This window comes from Lepisma saccharinum, chromosome 1 (genome assembly GCF_977018435.1).
Source record: "Lepisma saccharinum chromosome 1, izLepSacc3.1, whole genome shotgun sequence".
Lineage (NCBI taxonomy): Eukaryota > Metazoa > Arthropoda > Insecta > Zygentoma > Lepismatidae > Lepisma > Lepisma saccharinum.
In genome coordinates, this window is record NC_139229.1 from 214,929,607 (window position 1) to 214,953,054 (window position 23,448).

At 42.1% G+C, this 23,448-nt stretch overlaps 1 protein-coding gene across 2 annotated transcripts in view; it reads right to left on the reverse strand.

Annotated features, from left to right (window-relative positions):
* Positions 1–23,448, reverse strand: part of MCU (mitochondrial calcium uniporter) — an 809,713-nt gene that overhangs the window by 532,913 nt on the left and 253,352 nt on the right. The window lies entirely within an intron of this gene.

Consider the following 23,448-nt stretch of genomic DNA (forward strand, 5'->3'; position numbering starts at 1 on the left):
TGGACCAATTTTCCTTCAGCAGTTCTGACCAAATATTAACAAATATTTTAGTCATTATTACCATATTTAGTAAAAGTTAAAATGTAGCCAGACATGCTTGGTTATTCGAAACATTACTTAGTTATTTGTCTTTCTAGGTACCTACATAATTATTCACATTTAAAAAGATAAAACAAAAAAGTTAACGCTATATTTGTGCCATTGAGGCACACAGGGAGTGCGGCGAGTTCGAAAGTCTACCACTTAAAAGCACTCGAGAAAGACATCTGTATCAAATTACGGCATACAAATACGCAAACAATTCATATTCAGAGCATGTGTAACAAGTATATTTAATACTCCGTAACTTTTTAATGATTTCAATATCTTTTTACGGCCTTTTCTTGTTATGAGTCGATTACCCCGATTTTTCCAGAATTTTCAGGTCAGTGGAAAACTTGATCAAGAAATAACTAAGACTTCAGTATGTCAAGGGCGTGACACTCATTAGAAAAACCAAAGGGGAAAGCAGTTAATATAATATGAAGATTGGGTGTACAAATATTGATCAGAATCGCCGGCCAAACGTGAGGATATCGCGTGATTCAAAGAGTACCGACTACTTTAAGTATTTACCGCAAGGGCACGCACCCAGAGCGCGAACCCCGATTGACGACTTGCGGTTTCTCGGTGCTAAATTTCAACACGCAGCTTTACGAGAAATTGCAGCAGGACGGCCGGGGTGAAGTCAAGTACGAGGAAGTCATTTATATTCATGAATCACACCAACTGCAGGCGCCTGGGGGAGCTCGACGGCTACATGCAGCAAGCACCAGGCGGTTTGTCTGCGTAGGAGAAGAGGAGTTCCGCTCCACCGGGGAGCAGAACCTCTGCGGGAACGGTGGGAAGGTGGAATCACCATGTGAGACACGTTAAAATGAGCCGCGGGTCCTTCTAGCGTTGCCTCCGAGCAAAGGAGTCCACGTGAGAAGATTAAACAAACTGCTCCGACTGAGTGTAAACACGTAGGGAATTTCTGGCTCTGGAACACTAACTGAAATATACTGCTTATCCTTGCCAGTTATGCCTTCTTTCCCCTCAATACATAATTTATTCACATGTAAAGTCTGTCTGGAAAACTCCATATCTTTGTAAATATTTTTTTTAATATTTGCCTTACAAGCTTTTCAGCTTTGTGAGGCACACTAAACATTTTTCCCCCTCCACTGAATACAGTCCTTGCCATACTTAGACGACCCTTTCCTGCAGAAAACAGCGCGTGTCACAGTTGACATCTAAAGGGCTGCAACATCTTGTCCCTCTTCGCTGCCTTACTTAGAATTACCAATTTGAACCTTTCGTCGTCCTTCTCCGCACTTATGGGAAGAAGTCCTCAAATGTCCATCTGTGCCACTCGCCCCCTGGAGGCTTTTCATTGAATAGAAAGAGGCTTGGCAATTCGTAACTCGTGGCTGTGGTTTTCCCTGACGTAGGGTAGACGAAAGTCTTCAAACGTTATCATGGAAAATATATATATTTCCTTTGACGAGTCAATTGACGCAAAAAATTGGCATTTCAACGTCATTTTTCAGTTTGAGGATTAAGACGTCTGCTGGTTATAAGTAGTGATGGGCACCATCGACTAATTTCCACCATCGACTAATTAGTCGTTAGTCGAAACAAAATATCGACTAATTAGTCGAAAAAATTAGTCGACTACTTTTTCGACTAATATTAGTCGAATTAGTCGTTTGACTAATATTAGTCGAATTAGTCGTTCGACTAATATTAGTCGGAAAAGTAGTCGACTAATTTTTTCGACTAATTAGTCGTTCGACTAATATTAGTCGAATTAGTCGTTCGACTAATATTAGTCGAATTAGTCGTTCGACTAATATTAGTCGAATTAGTCTTTCGACTAATATTAGTCGAATCAGTCGTTAACGACAAATATTAGTCAAAGTGGAACTATATATTTTTCTTATTATTTTCAAATTCCTCCACTCTTGTGCTGAGCTGAGCCAGGCTAAATTGGACTGTTTATAAACGAATGTTTATATACACACACACACACACACACACACACACACACACACACACACACATATATATATATGTATGTATGTATATATATATATATGTGTGTGTGTGTGTGTGTGTGTGTGTGTGTGTGTGTGTGTGTGTGTGTGTGTGTGTGTGTGTGTGTGTGTGTGTGTGTGTGTGTGTGTGTGTGTGTGTGTGTGTGTGTGTGTGTGTGTGTGTGTGTGTGTGTGTGTGTGTGTGTGTGTGTGTGTGTGTGTGTGTGTGTGTGTGTGTGTGTGTGTGTGTGTGTGTGTGTGTGTGTGTGTGTGTGTGTGTGTGTGTGTGTGTGTGTGTGTGTGTGTGTGTGTGTGTGTGTGTGTGTGTGTGTGTGTGTGTGTGTGTGTGTGTGTGTGTGTGTGTGTGTGTGTAGGCGCACAGAGAATAGACCCGGGATCTCTTCATTACAAGGTCACGCATGAGAACATTGAGAACAGTCTCTGTGGCCCGAAACGTTGAGTTGTGTACTCACGATGTCAGTCACCATCAAGGTTCCGGCTTCAAATAAAGACGTAAAGAAGACATAGGCAGGCCCATAGACGGGAATTATCATGTGTCTTGGGTGGGGGGGGGGGACAAATCCTAATTGGAACAAAGAAAAGATGCGAAATGTTGTTTGTTGGAGTGTCAGATGTGACCGATAACTTTACTATAGTAGTATTACAGTTAGACATACAATTATAGAGATGCTACATTAAAATCTAAAGTAACGGAACAAATCAATCTCACTGATAGATACCTCGCATACGTCGTACAGCTTCATGTTTGATGTTTACATATATTCTTAGAAGTATTCTAATAGTATTCTAATAGTACTGTATTCCTTAACAGTGTTTTCAAATTTCCTTTAATCAACAGTGAGGCGAGTTCTTGCTCCCATACTATCCAACACATATTGGTCGAAATTTTTAAAGGGGTGTGACCATTATGTGAAGCTTTTAAAAATATAGTTCTGATCAGTTAAAAATTATTTATTACGATGTAAACTGCCTTTGGTGCAATATTAGGATGAATGAAATACTAGCGAATAAGTTGAAATTGAATAGTCTAAAACGACAAACATAATTTATTTGTGACAGTAAGCCTTTTTTCGGTATGAAACAAAAAAGTAAGACATTAGTTGTTATTGATTTGTGCATTATAGTCGAAATATTACACCTGAGAAAATTTACCAGAGTATTGCGAAACTGTGTCGAAAGATCATGCGCCGCTATAATTGGTTTCGTTCTCTAACGCACCAATGCGACGATTACGAGATGAGAGATTATAAACCATTTTTTTGACTGAAAAAGCAGGGTGCGACGGTTAGTTAGAAGAAACTCCGGACAGGGATTAAAAAGATTTGACTGTCCCAACTAAATCTGGATGTCTGGTAGACTTGCATCAATTGTTATAAAACTACCTGGGTACAATTACCAAATATGGCAGACTGGAGCCTGCCTCTCTCCGCGAACAACCCATTCATTTATGCAAGGACGAAATAAAATTAATTCGTCAATTAGTTTGATAGGTTTTATATTACATCACATTAAAACATTTCATAATTCGAAGGGGTAAATGCCCTCATCGCCCCTTGATTACGCGGATCTACATGGCTTTCTTTGTGAGTTTCGATTCACTAATTTCTTAATCGTCACTCATCATCGTCGTCGTGTTTACTCAAAAGTGGTAGAAAAGCGATTCTAAATAAAAATTCGAATACTATAAGAGGCTTCAATACACCCTTCTCAAGTAATGAGTTGCTGTTTTAAGTCCACTTTATGCACACTAAGGCTAATCGGGACTGAACCTACAGTTTAAAGTGGGATCTGAACCACTTGTGCCTCCACCGGGTATCGAACCCGGGACCTCTTGATTACAAGGCAATGACGCTACCACTGCGCCATGTGGGAGGTCCTCTCTCAAGTAATGATTACTTTCCGGTTCGAAAATAAGGTTTACAACTTAGAAGCAATATCATAATGTAAAATGCCTATTTTGTGTAGTGAAACAGCAATAATGGAACAACTTGAAAGAACGTTACTCATACCTGATGATTATTTGTTACAAGTTTCTGCAGTAAATAATCCTATGTCTTTCGTTATAATTTTCCAAATTTTTAGTCGCTTTTCTGTCTCTTTATGCTAATCAGGACAAAGAGAGAATAAATGGTGATTAAAGAAAATTAATGAGTAGAAACTTACAAAGGAACACTCCCATGAAAGGATTCGAACCCGGAGTCGTGATTGGCGGATAATGTGAATGGCCACTCAGCGCAAAGTGAAGATCAACATACAAGGTTGTATTATAGCGAGTGCAGCAAGTTTGAGATTGTACTTTACAGCGTAAAGTTTAGTATTTGCTCCAAGAACATAATTAGTGTTCATTTTTATTAAAACTAATTTTCCCTTGCCTTGCGTGAGAACTGGTTGATTTTAAACTATATTCTTAAGTTTGACATTAGTTTTAAGTTTAAGAATATTTTCATTACGGTACAATGCTTTTAAGATAAGATCTCTAGTTCACATGAAGGCCATACATTGAGATTTAAATATTGCGATATCTTTCTTGCACCACTAATGATACCTAGGGATGGTTAGGTCTTTGAATTCCAAGAAATTCTCCAAGTCCTGAATGCGTATCTCTTGAGAAAAGACACCATTGTAAACAACAAATAGCCACATGAATGACTACAGCAGGGGCACCTTTCGCTTTCAATTTGGCATGCTGTGAGGCGGTACCGGAATTTTCCAGTCACTCACCTTTCCAAGAAATTAAATACACCTAGGCCATTCTCTCTCGCATCACTTCTTAGCGATAAGCCCTCTCTACTTCAGTGGTCTACGCTTCGTCTGGAAACGGAATCAGAATCAGTTCTGTTCGATTTCCACTGATATTAGTCGGAAATAAAGTCGATTTCGACTGAAATTAATCGTGTGACTATTTCGACTAATATTAAATGTGAGAAAATTTACTAATGTTGCGAAGTACTTACTTAAAAAAATAATTCTCTGCGTCCAAAGATCATGTGTCGCTCTAACTGGTTTCGTGATCTGATGCGTCAATGCGACGATTGCGAGATGAAATATTATGCTTTCATAGTGTTAAGCCTTGTCAATCAAGATAGAATCCTCCCCCTCCCCTCAAGTTTTGGCACCCAATCCCATCTATGTTTGAGGGCCTCCCCGATGGCGCAGTGGTAGCGTCTTTGCCTTGTAATCAAGGTTCAATACCCGGTTGAGGCACAAGTGGTTCCGATTCCACTGTAAACTGTAGGTCCAGTCCCGATTAGCCTTTCTGTGCATAAAGTGGACTTAAAACATCAATCAATCAATCAATCAAAACCATCTATGTTTGACTATCAATTAACCAATCATGATAATTAGATGTATAGAAAATGATATATTTTTAAATTAAGTATGTGATAGCAATGATACTTATAATGAAGAGCATGTCTGAACTCCACGAACTCTCCCTCAGACTGCCCAGACATAAAACACGGAGCAAGGAAACTTTCCACACTGCAACGCCCAGACTCTCTCTCATACAACGTTCAATATTCCAAAGGCTACCGAAACAATTCAACAACATCTCAAACCAAGTAGATATATTCACTGCATATTCGTCTATTATCACCAACTTGAAAAACATTGTACATAAGTAATGCATTGTGTAAATAATCTGTTTACCTTGGTACTGTCTTGTCTTGTTTATTATTTATATTTTGTTTATTTTCTTTTCTTTATTACAATTTTTTAATTTTTTGGTCTTGTTTAGTGTTTAATGTGTTCGTTTTAACACCAGTGTACTTTTACTGTTGTTTCTTTCCGGTTTAAAATGGCTTCTGCTGTACTGGAAATTTCAATAAATAATTAAATGAAAAAAAAAAGACATTTTTTCATCGTGAATGCAGTTCGAAGAAAGTCGGGACGGGGATTTAAAACAAGGACACTCTGGGCTGAATCCGGGCGTCTGATAGATATGCATCAATTAAACCTTTAAAGGTTATAATACTAAAATTATAAAATAACCAAATATTGTAGACTGCAGAGTCCTGGAGCCTATCTCGCTTCGCGAACAACCCATTCATTTATGTAAGAATAAAATCGAATTTCTTGCAAAATCTGAAAAATCGTCAATGTTATTTTCGTTGGTTTTACAGCTTCATATTAAAACATTTCATAGTTGGAGGGGGTAAATGACCCCATTGGCCCACCCCTTGAGTATTAGGCTGGACATGGATGTTCTTTTTGATCAATTCGTCCTCATCGTCGTGGTTACCCAAAGTGACATACATCCTCTATCTTTCTTTATTATTATCCTCATTTTACATCGCTTTTATGCCTCTTTAGGCTAATCGGGATGATGAGAATGAATTGTGATTACAGGAAATGGATGAGTGGAAACTTACAAGAAACACCCATGTCCACCACAGGATTCGAACCCGGAGCCGTAAAAGGCGTGAATGTGAATGAACCACCCTGCGCGCTCTGCCACCGATGTTGCTGGCAAATTTGTACCCCATAAGGGGCAGAAAGGTAAATTAACATCTAGCGACTGCAGCAAGTTTGAGATCGTTCTGGACAGCGTATGTTTTAGTATTTGCCCCACGAACATAATTAATGTTTATTTTTAATTAAATTAATTTTACCTTACCTTGCATCAGAGCTGGTGGATTGTAAACTCTCTTCTTATATTCGACCGGTTTTTTAAGTTTAAGAATATTTCCATTCCAGTAAAATGCATTTATCATAAACCCTCTAATCCATCTGAAGGTCAGAAATGGATAGTTTTGCTTTTAAAATGTTGCGGTGTCTTTCTTGCACCAACAATGTGCACTGGCCTGTGAATACCAAGAAACTCTCGGAACTATGAATGTGTATCCCTTCAGAGAAAACAAAAATAGCGACATGAATGACGGTGGGCATCGCCCCCTGGAGGTAGGGGGGGATAGAGCTACAGCAGGGTCAGCTTTCCCTTTGCATACCAGCTCTGTCGCGGCATCAAGGGATAAAAGATTCCAGTCACTGACCTTTCCAAGAAATACCTACCTGCTTTGCTTCCCTTCTTGACAATAAGCCCTCTGCTCAAGTAGTCGATTGTTCGTCTGGAAATGAGACATGTTCTGTCATTTCGACTAATATTAGTCGGAATGTTCCCGACTGAAATCAGTCGAAATGTTTCCGACTAATATTAGTCGGAATGTTTCCGACTAATATTAGTCGAACGACTAATTCGACTAATATTAGTCGAACGACTAATTCGATTAATATTAGTCGAATGACTAATTCGACTAATATTAGTCGAACGACTAATTCGACTAATATTAGTCGACTAATTTTTTCAGTCGACTAATTTTCATTAGTCGATAATTTTTTCGATGGTTTTAATAATCGACTAATCGACTAATATTAGTCGACTAATGCCCATCACTAGTTATAAGTCAGGTGAGTCAGCAGATTGCCAAACGACAGGATCTCATAGCAGACAGTTTTTTGAAATATTCATTCCTTCAGTCACGTCACGAGCAGTAAAAAACCGTCAGAAATAACGACTGGCCTAACTTTCTTAACAATCTAACCAACTTTGGATGTTGGCAGTGGTCATGAAGGAGGATTTTCATCTACTAAAAGTCGACCACCTTTATGAACGTTCCCATCACTCGTATGTCTAAGTCTGGCTTAATGCCTTATTTCCAAGTGTTGTTTGCAACATTTGAAATATCTCCGAAAAAGGGTCTTCCTAGTTTGATACATCTCACAGAAATTCTTTGATCGTTAAAATCATTCATTTAGCTTCAACACATGTCGAAACATGCAACTTACACATTTTGACACAGACGCTCGCGTTTAGCCAAATGTGGCAGGAAAGGAAAGGAATCAGGTGCTGTACGATGATTTAGTACGCTTTGACGCTGCTTTTTTCGCTACGCAACTTGCCAACATTGCCGCCATAATCCGTAATTAAATAAATCGCATAATACCCGTTTTTGGCTTGCTCATTCGAATCGGAAATTTTCCGGTCAATCCTCGTTTTGAAGGGTTTATGTCAGAAAAAGCTTAGCGCAGCACTACATGCGGTTGGAAAACACTAGGACACAAGTACCTTACCATCAACACTATTTTGAGGCAGCACGTACAATAACGCATGTCTTGACTAAAACTATTCTTATGGAGTTTATATTCTTCATCAAAAACAATGTAAACTCACCTGAAAGCAAAGGTAAGGCAACCACGTAATTGATCAAATATAAGGCTGTGGACTTATACCACTTGTATTCATAGTGACTGACATAAGATTGGCATTTCAACACAAAATAGGACACACTCTCCATGTCGGTCACTGTGGCGGAGCGATTATTTTAAGTGAATTTCTACAACTTGGGTAAATTATTTTACTTCCATTGAACCTTGTATATGGACTACTCTCTAAAAAAGGTACCTTACTCCATATCTGGTAAAAACAACGAAGTAGTATCCCTCTCAAAGACTTTGGCTTTATTTTCAATCAAAAACTCAAATTTGATGAACAAGCTGCAGGCACCACAAAAAAAGGCTATATGCCTCTTAGGTTCACTGTATAGTTTTGCTGAAATTAGTGACATATCAACCCCCACCCTATACATATTCATTCAACGGCATGTCTCACTCAGCTTTCTAGAGTCGATTTCGCTTTCCACTTTATTCTAGCTATAGTTTGTTATAGGGTTCCCTCATTACGCAAATTTTCAACGCCGTCGGTCTTTTCCTTTCTAAATTTATGCACACCCTATCAGCGTCAACTATCTATACAAAATTGTCAATGTCAAAAACCGCTCAACACACTGCATCAGGATATCCAGTTTCGAGTGCCTATGGGCACAACACGCAATACATACCTCCGTACACAGAAAAACCTAGATTAAAAATTCAATATAATCCCTCTTCTACAGACTTTCCACGTAATTAGTATGCCCAATATCAAATAGCGCCATCCTTGACTAATTTTCGTTATTTTCATTCCTGACGATTTCAGCTTAAAATGGTCGTTTCTGCTATTTCAGAAAGTCTCATTATAGGTCTTTTCCACTCTTACGGCGACCGATCCTAACTCTGGCAAGGAAAGTGGAGAGCGGGAATTACGCCGCAGACCAACCAGACAGGAGCAGTGGCGCAGAGACACACGACGCGGCGGGAAGAAGTACTACGTGAACCTCGTTCTACTTGATGCTGCGTTTCTTATCGTGCTGGACTGGTCTCTTCCCCCTCCCCATTTCCCTTGCCAGCATTAGGATCGGTCGCCGTAACAGTAGAAAATACCTTTAGATAAATAATAGCGGCAGTGTCTTGCCGAAGGTTCAAACCTGGGATCTCTGGTATCGTAGCGTGTTGCTCTGAGAAATAATCCACGAAGGGAGCAAAAGGGTGGTAAGCTAGGGCTAAGCCATGGTTGTGTATTGTGTAATTGTGTATTGTCTAATTCGCCATTCATCCTCATTGTTGCGATTTACCTATAGATAGAAACGAGACATAAAGTAACCACAAATGAAAACAATTGCAACTCAAATTGAAAATCCAACATCCAGCAGTTCCGCCACCATATGCGTGATTTTGATCCAATTGCATCACACTCAGATTCACCCAAATGGTGGCATCCAGAGAAAAGTTTTAATGACGGAAGCTTCATCCTGAATGGCTCCTGATAACCAATTAAGGCCTGCCCTTCCATGATGTCCTCCAGTCATGTGTTAAGCGCATTTGCGAGGCTCCCGTCGCGTCGGGCTCGCAACAAACAACCAAACAAGTTCGGCCAATCAACACCGCAAAAAAAACTTTCCGTGCCGCAAAACAACGACCGTGGATGACGGCAAGTGCTGCTTGTCCCGGTTCATCGAGCGTGCTCGAATAATGAGATATACATTGCGTGCGATTTCCATGGAAATTTCCTCTAGCGATTGTGTCGCTCCTTGCGAACAAGTCCAGATTCGCGACCGGAAATAAAACACATGATCAACAATCTCGGTAGTTTGTGCTAATATTAAACGACTTAACAACCGTAAAATTCCTTAATTCACATTAAAATTGTATCTTTGCAGTATTTCCCTATATCTAAAGCTCCTGCTTCCTTGCACGAGCTTCTAAGCTTCTTTTATCCATTCAGAGTAAAGCAGTCCCTGCACATTACGGCATGCCTGAGGGTCTCCGCATACAGTATTTGCAATCTCGTTTTTTTTTTTGTTGTTTTTTTTCAGGTGTTGTGATCAGCACCACGTTCTGTCCGCCTTACCACCCACCGGTACCCATTTATTATTCGAGGCTGGGTGTGAACTTCGGAGCAGCTACAAACAGGGACATTGCTCAAAACGTTCCCACCCGAAATGATCCACGCCACCCCTGGAATCGAACTCAGTTCCCCCACATGGTAGTCAGGCGCCCAACTGCTCCTCAAGTCCCTTTTAGAGGGCACTTAACTGTCAACACAAACACAGTTCATACTCAGCAGTGTGATTGGCGAAAGGTGGCACAGGAACAAAAATAACACAAATCCCGAATAGTAAATTGATACTCTCCTTTTTTGTTTTTCACTTCGGGACCTACTTTTGCTGAGTACGGAATTAAAGTAATCCATACTTAACGAATTTCATGTATTTCGCACACCTACAAATGTCGAATAAATTCATTTAATACAGGATCGTAGTAGATAGGCAATAAGATCCATATTGAATGATGCAAGCATTGAGAATTAAGAAGAGAAAATATAGTACAAATAGGTAACTCGTCTTGGCAACAAGAAATCAGGCTGTTGGCGCTGTTGCAAAATCGCTGCTGAAGAAACCGACATCAACATTTGTTGAGTGTCTCAGAGATCACGACCTATGTCCCTTTAGAGAGAAAATTGATTTGTTTAATTTTACTTCGCTTTTCTGCCACTTTCGGCTAATTTGCGAAAATGGGGATGAGTGATGGCGTAAAGAAATTGATGAACAGACACTCCCAAACATCCATGCCCAGGCCGAGATACGAACCCCTGGCATCGTAGCGCGATGTGATAACCACTCCGCCACATGGACCGGCCACTGCACGATGAACGTTGCCATATCCTCTGGGGAACTTCATTCCTGGCTATTTAAAGCTTTGCCTTTGGAGGAAAGACTGACACGTATTAGGCAACACTGGACCATCAATGTTGCCATGCAGCGTGGGAAACCAGCAATCCTTGGCTTTTCATCGCTTTTCCTTCTCCAAGTTTAAGACCAGCGCATTTCTACCCAACCGCTAACTACCCTACATACAGTTTTAACGTGCATTTAATTGGACTTATAAACGTCATCAGTAAACTGCAATGGAACTTTATTACATCAAACAAAAAATGCTATGTAACAGCATTCTCGTATCGGTAACCACACAAAACACGAACACATGTGCGGCTTGCATTGTCATGCAAACGCACTACTTGCAAGGCAACAGTTTACAGGATAAACACACACAGGAAGGTTACAGATGTTCTAGTAAGGGGAGTGACAAGTGGATCAACATGCACGCGATGCCTGGGAATGGGTAAATATTTGCAGATACACCTTTTAACCCCCTCCACATCTTGTCTACGAAGCACGCGATATTTACCGATTGCGTATGTAGACTTTTCACTCGTTTGGTCATGGTAAAATATCCCGAGTTATCCAAATTTCCAACGTATTATTTGGAAAATGAAATGTTTTAACCAAGAGCTACAGACTGCCTTAGCCACTTTCCTTGCAGTTGACCACCCATCAGGGAGTAGGTGGAAACTACGGAAATGTGTCTAATGCGCGCGCGCGCGCGTGTGTGTGTGTGTGTGTGTGTGTGTGTGTGTGTTCCCGCAAAGCTACAGCTCGTCAACTCTAAGCACAAAGCAAACCAACGTCGTACAATCTGCAAATGGAGAACAGAGCACCAGAATACTGAACTCGCAATGAAACATTCAGTTATAATCGGAAAATACAAATTAAAAAAGTTACGAAATTTATAAACATAAATGATTAGATTAGGAAGAGAAGATAAAATTTTTGAAATAAGAAAAAAGTGATTCGTAAATCTTCGAAGTCTTACTATTGATTAAATAATACAGTCGCAAAAGCAAAGGTTCCCCCCCCCCCATTTGCAAATTTTCGAACTTGTCCAACTAGTTTGAACTTTGCTCTGATCGACACTTCTATTACTGAGCCTCCACCGTTTTCTAACTATTTGGCACTTTTCCCCGAGAGTTTAAGAACAAGTTCTTCCTCGAGGGCCTAACTTTATGGAACTTTTAGTTTTGTAAGACTATCACTTGTAATGAAGTTCACATCTCTCGAAGGGAGCGGCACACATGAATATACTGATAAAAGGAAAAAAGGGCAACAACTACGTTGTTGAAAGCAGCATTTTATTTAAACTTCTAATTAGATTTTACACAAGTCGATCGCTATAAAATTTAATCAAAAAATATTTTCAAAAACGCAATCACAAATATTTGTCAGGATTCTGTAAATTATCGTTAAGTTTTCTTTATGACGTTAAATATTTTAAACAAAAATGAAGCCAAAATTGATACTTTTTATGTTACAACACATTTCTACATCTTTACGTAATTCGTGATCATTAGGATGAATAGGTGGGATTAAGTATCAAAGAACTATTCTAAAAATTTTAAAAAATGCATTGTCCGGCATTCAAAACGAGAATAAGGGTGAAAACTGCGAGCGAAAAGTTGATTTGAGTAGGGGTGGTGCACGGGTTCTGCGCCCGAAAATGAGGCTCGCCTTAATGGATTTGTCTCGTAAGGCAATGAGCCTCATTTTCTGGCAGTGTTGCCAGCTTCTTACTCGAAAAAATCACCAAGGTTTTTTTTGGGGGTTTAACCTAGCCTAAAGCAAGGAGCTGGCAATCTTGCTTGAGGCTCGCCTTAATGGATTGCTCTCGTAAGGCACGAGCCTTATTTTCTGGCAGTGTTGCCAATATTTTACTCGAAAAAATCACCAAGGTTGTTTTTGGGGTTTAACCTAGCCTAAAGCAAGGAGCTGGCAACGTTGCTTGAGACTTGCGTTACAGTGCATAAAGCAAGGAGCTGGCAACCTTGCTTGAGGCTTGCGTTACAGCGCATAAAGCAAGGTTGCCAACCTACTGGTACTTTTGCCATAGCCTTTTACAAAAAAAGAGAGAGGAGAGAGAGAGGAGAGAGAGAGGAGAGAGAGAGGGAAGAGTTAAACAATCGACAGCTGCCAACACCCACTCTAACCTAACCTAACCTAACCTAACCTAACCTAACCTAACCTAACCAAACCCAACCTAACCTAACCAGGTCTAACCTAGCCTAAAGCAAGGAGCTGGCAAGTTTACTTAAGACTTGCCTTAGTGCATAAAGCAAGGTTGCCAACCTACTGGTATTTTTGCCATAGCTTTTTACAAAAAAAAAGAGAGAGAAGAGAGAGGGAAGAGTTAAACAACCGACAGCCCACCTACAGCTTTTTTTTGTCTAACCTAGCCTAAAGCAAGGGGCTGGCAACTTGCTTGAGGTTTGCTTTACAGTGCATAAAGCAATTTTTGCCAACCTGCATATACGAAACAAGGAAAGCGGGCACTGTCGTAAAAGAGAGAGATGGATGGATGGGAACACTACACGGGTTCAACGTCATCAAATAAAAATCGCCTTAATGGTTTTCTTGTAAGGCATGATTTCTATTTTCTCGCAGTGCTGCCAACTCCTACCTACACTTTTTTTAGTTGGCAAGGGCTAGAGAGAGAGAAAAACTTATAGCTGGGAACGGTAATGAGCGAATGCGCCATATCGTAATTTTCCAACTCCCGGGGGCCAACGTTTGTATATCGCGACCTTTGTAAACCTCTCTCTCTCTCGGGGGAACGACGTGCCGCGCACACACACAGACACACACGCACACACACACGCGCGCGCGTGTATTGTGACGCAAGCAAACAGACAAAATAATAATAATTGTTGTTTTTTTTAGGATTCCTGGCCCCTGGCGTGGTGCCCAACCAAAAACGTAAAGGTTTTCCCGTACGGCCTTCGAACGTAGAATTGATTGACGTGCGGGCGAATCTCTTCCGGAATGTTTTTCAATTCGTACATCTGACCATACATGCTATTCATCATCAATTTAGCCGTGTTCTGTTTGGCGCCTATTTCGAGCAGTTTGCCCGGCGGTAAAGTCTTATTGTTTTTTAAATTTTTTGATTTTTTACGCAAGGCCATGATCTTGCGTATGCACGTGGCGTTTAGCGTGTCTCGTGAAAAATACACGTGAAGATCAGCTTCCGTACAGCCGGTGTGGGATTTGTGACGCTGCGATAAACATTAACTTCCGTACCGGGCGGAACGTCCGTTCCGGCGGCGTGGAATTCGCGCCACTCCCAAGTTCACGTTGAAAAGAGAGAGGCCAGCTGCTACTTTGGCCATGCACATGCCCCCTTAACTTGCCCCGTAGGATACGTTCTGTTTTTTTTACGAGAATTAATATAGGTTGTCATAGAACCCTCCAATTTATGACTTAGCAAAAACAATTTGTTTGGGGATTCATCACGTACACCTATACGTGAGAAAAAGTATGAATAGAACCTATGTTCGGAAATCCAAAATGGCGACCGGAAGTGGGGTTATCTTGGAAACAGTAAAACTTAGGAGAAATTTGTTTGCGGATTCATCACGTACACCTATACGTGAGTAAAAGTATGAATAGAACCTATGTTCGGAAATCCAAAATGGCGACCGGAAGTGGGGTTATCTTGGAAACGGTAAGACTTAGGAAAAATTTGTTTGCGGATTCATCACGTACACCTATATGTGAGTAAAAATATGAATAGAACCTATGTTCAAAAATCCAAAATGGCGACCGGAAGTGGGGTTATCTTGGAAACGGTAAAACTTAGGAGAAATCTGTTTGCGGATTCATCACGTACACCTATATGTGAGTAAAAATATGAATAGAACCTATGTTCGGAAATCCAAAATGGCGACCGGAAGTGGGGTTATCTTGGAAACGGTAAGACTTAGGAGAAATCTGTTTGCGGATTCATCACGTACGCCTATATGTGAGAAAAAATATGAATAGAACCTATGTTCGGAAATTCAAAATGGCGACCGGAAGTGGGGTTATCTTGGAAACGGTAAGACTTAGAAGAAATCTGTTTGCGGATTCATCACGTACACCTATACGTGAGAAAAAGTATGAATAGAACCTATGCTCGGAAATCGAAAATGGCGACCGGAAATAGGGTTATCTTGGAAACGGTAAGACTTAGGAGAAATCTGTTTGCGGATTCATCACGTACACCTATATGTGAGAAAAAGTATGAATAGAACCTATGCTCGGAAATCGAAAATGGCGACCGAAAATAGGGTTATCTTGGAAACGGTAAGACTTAGAAAAAATATGTTTGCTGATTTATCACGTACACCTATACGTGAGTAAAATATGAATAGAATCTATGTTCGGAAATCGAAAATAGCGACCGGAAGTGGCGTTATCTTGGAAACGGCAAGACTTAGAAAAAATATGTTTGCGGATTCGTCACGTACGCCTATACGTGAGTAAAATATAAATAGAACCTATGTTCGGAAATCGAAAATGGCGAGCGGAAATAAGGTTATCTTGGAAACGGCAAGACTTAGAAAAAATATGTTTGCTGATTCATCATGTACGCCTATACGTGAGTAAAAATATGAATAGAACCTATGTTCGGAAATTTGAACGAAGCGAACAGAAAGATCGAATACGACGTGGACGTAGGGGGACGGGTTTGTTCATCCTCACAGAGCGGACCTCTACCTTCAATTCGACGTGGTGAAGAAAGAAAGCGGAGACGCGTTTCCTGCAGCAGCAAACTTAATACTCGTGGACAACTTTGTGCCTCACCTGTTCTCGCAGGTGGGGGTAAGAAAACACAACATCGTCATCGACAGAATAGATTATCCAGGCATCACGTCGACGGCAGTAGGAATTTTGAAATTATCCAAAACAGACGCAGCATACTATCAGGTAGGAGGATTTGAAGCAGAAACCAAAATATCGACGAGAAGTCACACGGTGCTTTTTCCCATGCGTTTGCTTCCGGGATTCTTCTCGGACTACAAGAAGATCATGTGGAAGAGAGGACTGCGCGTTATGTTTCGAAGAGCTGCCAACAACAACAACGCACTGATGCACTGATGCGACGCAGTTCAACAACATACAGTTTGACATGCCAGATTTTGTCGTAGTGCTTTTTCAGACCGGGAGGGACAAGAATCAGAAAAAAAATTCCAGCAAGTTTGACGACTGCAAGATCAAGAACATTTATCTGAAGAACAGTAGGAACAAAATGTTCCCGCGCGAGAATTACAACCTCGACGTGACCAAAAACAATTACCTCAAATTTTACGAAGCGTTCTCGGCTTACAAACGCATGACCGAGGGAAGCATGGACATGTACTACACGCCCAGCGAGTTCAAAGCACAGAGACCCATGACCGTCATCAACACATCTAAGAGAAAGAAGGTTGTGGTCAACGATCGAACCAACATCAAGGTCGTCTGCGAGTTTCACGATGCCTTGCCCGAGGATATCCTATGTAGTGGAACGTGGAGAGAAATCTTGGTGATTTTTTCGAGTAAGATGTTGGCAACACTGCGAGAAAATAAGGCTTATGCCTTACAAGAGCAAACTATTAAGGCGAGCCTCACCGAGCCTCATTTTTGGTCGCAGAATTCTCTATTTGGGTCTACTAATGTTGCCAACTCACTAGGCCGTATCAATATTGCGCGCTCAAGCATGATTTAATTTTATTATATTTTCAGATTCACCACAAAACAAGGTGTTGACAGGCAGTGCGTATATATATTGTAAGAAGATGTTTTATTATCAACCTCTACTTCTTGCAGTACATCCTGGACACAGCGTTGCAGGTTAACAAAGGATTTTTGGTTAGTATATATTTTTTTCTTAAAACTGTTCGGTTACTCGCTCGTTCCTGGCATCATACACAAAAGTTTTCTCCGCGATGAGGATGACGCTACACAGAGTGTCGGCAGGCAAGGCATCGTGGAACTCGCACACAATCTTGATGTTGGTGCGATCGTTAACAACCACCTGCTTTCTTTTAGATGTGTTGATGAGGAACATGGGTCTGCGAGCTATGAACTCGTTTGGATTGTAGTACACGTCCACGTTACCGGAAGTCACTCGTTTGTAAGCTGTGTACGCCTCGTACAGTTTCAGGTAGTCCTCTTCTGCGATGTTTAGGTTGTAGTTCTCACGTGGGAAAACTTCGTTCCTGCCATTTTTGAGGTAAATGTTCTTAATCTTGCAGTTGTCGAACTGGCTTGAATTTTTCTCCTGATTGTTACCTCTTCCTGTCTGGAAGAGTACGACTGCAAACTCGGGCATGTCGTACCGAATGTTGTTGAATTGCGTGGTTACGTCAAATTCGAAATGATTGCCGGAAGCAGGTTTTTGCACACACTGGTAGCCATAAAACTGAATGGACACTTGAGGATTCTTCAGGATGTCGGCTTTGTACTTGAGAGCATAGTTTGATTCGTATTCTACCACTGGCACGCGCAGCTCCATGGATCTTACAATACACTTGGCAGCGTCGGGTAGTGTGTTGGGAAGCAAGGTAGTCCCGTCCGGGCCCAAAGTGCTGTATCGCATCAGTGCGTCGTTGTCGTTGGCAGCTCTGCGAAAAGTAACACGCAAACCACCCTTCCACATGATCTCCTTGTAGTCCGAGAAGAAACCGGGCAGCAGACGCATGGGAAACAGTACTGTGTGACTTTGAGTTTTGATTTTTGTGCCTGCTTCGAATCCCCCTGCCTGGTAGTATGCTGCATCGGTCTTGGAGAGTTTCAGTGTTCCCACGGCAGTCGAGGTAATCCCGGGGTAGTCAACCCTATCGATGACGGTGCCGTGTTTTCTAACTTCCACCTGCGAGAATAGGTACGGCACAAAATTATCTACGAGTCTTAGGTTTGCGTTGGCAAGAAATGCTTCGCCGTTGTCTCTCTTCACTACATCAAACTTGACGTACAAATCAGCTCTGTGAGGGTGAATGAATCCATCCCCGACGTCCACATCGTATTCTATCTCTCGATTCGCTTCGTTAAGGTTGGCAAACGTGCGACGGTTGGGAGGGAAGGACTGCAACTCGTAACTTTCGATTTGTTCCATGATGGCTATTTATTATATGTTAATCTCCACGACGACAGTGGTTGCGGCTCCTGCAAAATCAACCACCCCCCTCTTCTTGTTTGTCACTGCTAATTCTATGTTGTCTATGCAATTACGATATACAGGAAAGTATATCGGTGGGGAGGGTGTGTAGATAATTGGCTCCATGAACTCAGAGTTTGGTTTGAACGTAGCGATAATACCTGTCTGCTTGTGACTCCCTGGGATGCCGTCAGAGGATTTGGTGATCATATCTTGATTATTTTTTTACAGAGCAGTTCGGGTAGGTTGTTATTTATAGACCCCACCCTATTTTTTTTTTGTTTTGTGTTCATGGCGATGGTCGTACCTAATGCGGCGACTTGTTTGCCCAACGAGATGTCTCTGCTGACGAGTCTCCCGAAAGCTGCGTGCTCTAACTTTCTGTCAGCATCATGACGTACATCGAGATCGGTATTGGTATTGTAGGCAATATCGTGATCCTTGCATGCAGCATCCAGGGGATTCACACCCTTGTCGCCTCTCTTTAGTCGCTGTTCGAGTTTGGTACCGGGACCGCGGTACTGGTAACCTGGCAAGTGCATCTTGAAGGGTAGCTTGTTGATGATGTCGTTCACGAGACCTCGACCTTCGGCAACGTTCCAAAATTTCGGAGGTAGGGTGTTGATGATTTTGATGAGGTACCCTATGCCTTTGTCATTATTCACAATGAAGTTGGCAAGCTTGGAGCTAACCATGTCCACAATTCCTACCTTCTCGTTGCGAAAGTTGCTGTTGCCTGCATTCTCCTCTCCTGCAATAACCAACAACCTGTCTATGAGCTTGCACACGTCGTCAACCCACACAAACTCTTTGGGCAGGTTGTTGTAGAGTTTGACGCCGCTGCCTGTTTTGACCTGGTTCCATATCGGCTTGATGAGGTTCTTGTATTTTTTCGCCGCTGCTAGATTTGACGCGATTCTGCGTAGCGTCGTTGTTTTGGTACAAGGCATCCGTCATGATCAAAATTTCGTTGTAATTTTGGTAATCTTCGTCTGTGTAATCTCTTGGTTGCTTTTTTGGTGATGAGTTCCCACAGTCCAACCGTACCAGGATACCTGTTCCAGCTGTTTTTCTCACCCAAATTGACTTTCACGTTGTCACCCTCGAACGTGACTTTCGATTTTCCGATTTTCCAAACCACGCCCTCGTTGAGTTCCATGGTTGGGTACAATCCGAAAACCTCGTCTTTCTCGAACTAAACTCAACGGCCTGTTGATCAATCAATTTTCGGAACGTTGCTCTTCTTGCTGGAACAGTGACGATTTCGGATTCGCGACGATCGACATGACGAGGAAACCCAACGACGGAAAATACAGAAACAAAATTAACGACTTTCTAAACGTTGCAACGTTGTGAGAAACGTTTCTCAGAACGTTGCAACGTTTAGAAAGTCGTTAATTTTGTTTCTGTATTTTCCGTCGTTGGGTTTCCTCGTCATGTCGATCGTCGCGAATCCGAAATCGTCACTGTTCCAGCAAGAAGAGCAACGTTCCGAAAATTGATTGATCAACAGGCCGTTGAGTTTAGTTCGAGAAAGACGAGGTTTTCGGATTGTACCCAACCATGGAACTCAACGAGGGCGTGGTTTGGAAAATCGGAAAATCGAAAGTCACGTTCGAGGGTGACAACGTGAAAGTCAATTTGGGTGAGAAAAACAGCTGGAACAGGTATCCTGGTACGGTTGGACTGTGGGAACTCATCACCAAAAAAGCAACCAAGAGATTACACAGACGAAGATTACCAAAATTACAACGAAATTTTGATCATGACGGATGCCTTGTACCAAAACAACGACGCTACGCAGAATCGCGTCAAATCTAGCAGCGGCGAAAAAATACAAGAACCTCATCAAGCCGATATGGAACCAGGTCAAAACAGGCAGCGGCGTCAAACTCTACAACAACCTGCCCAAAGAGTTTGTGTGGGTTGACGACGTGCGCAAGCTCATAGACAGGTTGTTGGTTATTGCAGGAGAGGAGAATGCAGGCAACAGCAACTTTCGCAACGAGAAGGTAGGAATTGTGGACATGGTTAGCTCCAAGCTTGCCAACTTCATTGTGAATAATGACAAAGGCATAGGGTACCTCATCAAAATCATCAACACCCTACCTCCGAAATTTTGGAACGTTGCCGAAGGTCGAGGTCTCGTGAACGACATCATCAACAAGCTACCCTTCAAGATGCACTTGCCAGGTTACCAGTACCGCGGTCCCGGTACCAAACTCGAACAGCGACTAAAGAGAGGCGACAAGGGTGTGAATCCCCTGGATGCTGCATGCAAGGATCACGATATTGCCTACAATACCAATACCGATCTCGATGTACGTCATGATGCTGACAGAAAGTTAGAGCACGCAGCTTTCGGGAGACTCGTCAGCAGAGACATCTCGTTGGGCAAACAAGTCGCCGCATTAGGTACGACCATCGCCATGAACACAAAACAAAAAAAAAATAGGGTGGGGTCTATAAATAACAACCTACCCGAACTGCTCTGTAAAAAAATAATCAAGATATGATCACCAAATCCTCTGACGGCATCCCAGGGAGTCACAAGCAGACAGGTATTATCGCTACGTTCAAACCAAACTCTGAGTTCATGGAGCCAATTATCTACACACCCTCCCCACCGATATACTTTCCTGTATATCGTAATTGCATAGACAACATAGAATTAGCAGTGACAAACAAGAAGAGGGGGGTGGTTGATTTTGCAGGAGCCGCAACCACTGTCGTCGTGGAGATTAACATATAATAAATAGCCATCATGGAACAAATCGAAAGTTACGAGTTGCAGTCCTTCCCTCCCAACCGTCGCACGTTTGCCAACCTTAACGAAGCGAATCGAGAGATAGAATACGATGTGGACGTCGGGGATGGATTCATTCACCCTCACAGAGCTGATTTGTACGTCAAGTTTGATGTAGTGAAGAGAGACAACGGCGAAGCATTTCTTGCCAACGCAAACCTAAGACTCGTAGATAATTTTGTGCCGTACCTATTCTCGCAGGTGGAAGTTAGAAAACACGGCACCGTCATCGATAGGGTTGACTACCCCGGGATTACCTCGACTGCCGTGGGAACACTGAAACTCTCCAAGACCGATGCAGCATACTACCAGGCAGGGGGATTCGAAGCAGGCACAAAAATCAAAACTCAAAGTCACACAGTACAGTTTCCCATGCGTCTGCTGCCCGGTTTCTTCTCGGACTACAAGGAGATCATGTGGAAGGGTGGTTTGCGTGTTACTTTTCGCAGAGCTGCCAACGACAACGACGCACTGATGCGATACAGCACTTTGGGCCCGGACGGGACTACCTTGCTTCCCAACACACTACCCGACGCTGCCAAGTGTATTGTAAGATCCATGGAGCTGCGCGTGCCAGTGGTAGAATACGAATCAAACTATGCTCTCAAGTACAAAGCCGACATCCTGAAGAATCCTCAAGTGTCCATTCAGTTTTATGGCTACCAGTGTGTGCAAAAACCTGCTTCCGGCAATCATTTCGAATTTGACGTAACCACGCAATTCAACAACATTCGGTACGACATGCCCGAGTTTGCAGTCGTACTCTTCCAGACAGGAAGAGGTAACAATCAGGAGAAAAATTCAAGCCAGTTCGACAACTGCAAGATTAAGAACATTTACCTCAAAAATGGCAGGAACGAAGTTTTCCCACGTGAGAACTACAACCTAAACATCGCAGAAGAGGACTACCTGAAACTGTACGAGGCGTACACAGCTTACAAACGAGTGACTTCCGGTAACGTGGACGTGTACTACAATCCAAACGAGTTCATAGCTCGCAGACCCATGTTCCTCATCAACACATCTAAAAGAAAGCAGGTGGTTGTTAACGATCGCACCAACATCAAGATTGTGTGCGAGTTCCACGATGCCTTGCCTGCCGACACTCTGTGTAGCGTCATCCTCATCGCGGAGAAAACTTTTGTGTATGATGCCAGGAACGAGCGAGTAACCGAACAGTTTTAAGAAAAAAAATATATACTAACCAAAAATCCTTTGTTAACCTGCAACGCTGTGTCCAGGATGTACTGCAAGAAGTAGAGGTTGATAATAAAACATCTTCTTACAATATATATACGCACTGCCTGTCAACACCTTGTTTTGTGGTGAATCTGAAAATATAATAAAATTAAATCATGCTTGAGCGCGCAATATTGATACGGCCTAGTGAGTTGGCAACATTAGTAGACCCAAATAGAGAATTCTGCGACCAAAAATGAGGCTCGCCTTAATAGTTTGCTCTTGTAAGGCATAAGCCTTATTTTCTCGCAGTGTTGCCAACATCTTACTCGAAAAAATCACCAAGATTTCTCTCCACGTTCCACTACATAGGATATCCTCGGGCAAGGCATCGTGAAACTCGCAGACGACCTTGATGTTGGTTCGATCGTTGACCACAACCTTCTTTCTCTTAGATGTGTTGATGACGGTCATGGGTCTCTGTGCTTTGAACTCGCTGGGCGTGTAGTACATGTCCATGCTTCCCTCGGTCATGCGTTTGTAAGCCGAGAACGCTTCGTAAAATTTGAGGTAATTGTTTTTGGTCACGTCGAGGTTGTAATTCTCGCGCGGGAACATTTTGTTCCTACTGTTCTTCAGATAAATGTTCTTGATCTTGCAGTCGTCAAACTTGCTGGAATTTTTTTTCTGATTCTTGTCCCTCCCGGTCTGAAAAAGCACTACGACAAAATCTGGCATGTCAAACTGTATGTTGTTGAACTGCGTCGCATCAGTGCATCAGTGCGTTGTTGTTGTTGGCAGCTCTTCGAAACATAACGCGCAGTCCTCTCTTCCACATGATCTTCTTGTAGTCCGAGAAGAATCCCGGAAGCAAACGCATGGGAAAAAGCACCGTGTGACTTCTCGTCGATATTTTGGTTTCTGCTTCAAATCCTCCTACCTGATAGTATGCTGCGTCTGTTTTGGATAATTTCAAAATTCCTACTGCCGTCGACGTGATGCCTGGATAATCTATTCTGTCGATGACGATGTTGTGTTTTCTTACCCCCACCTGCGAGAACAGGTGAGGCACAAAGTTGTCCACGAGTATTAAGTTTGCTGCTGCAGGAAACGCGTCTCCGCTTTCTTTCTTCACCACGTCGAATTGAAGGTAGAGGTCCGCTCTGTGAGGATGAACAAACCCGTCCCCCTACGTCCACGTCGTATTCGATCTTTCTGTTC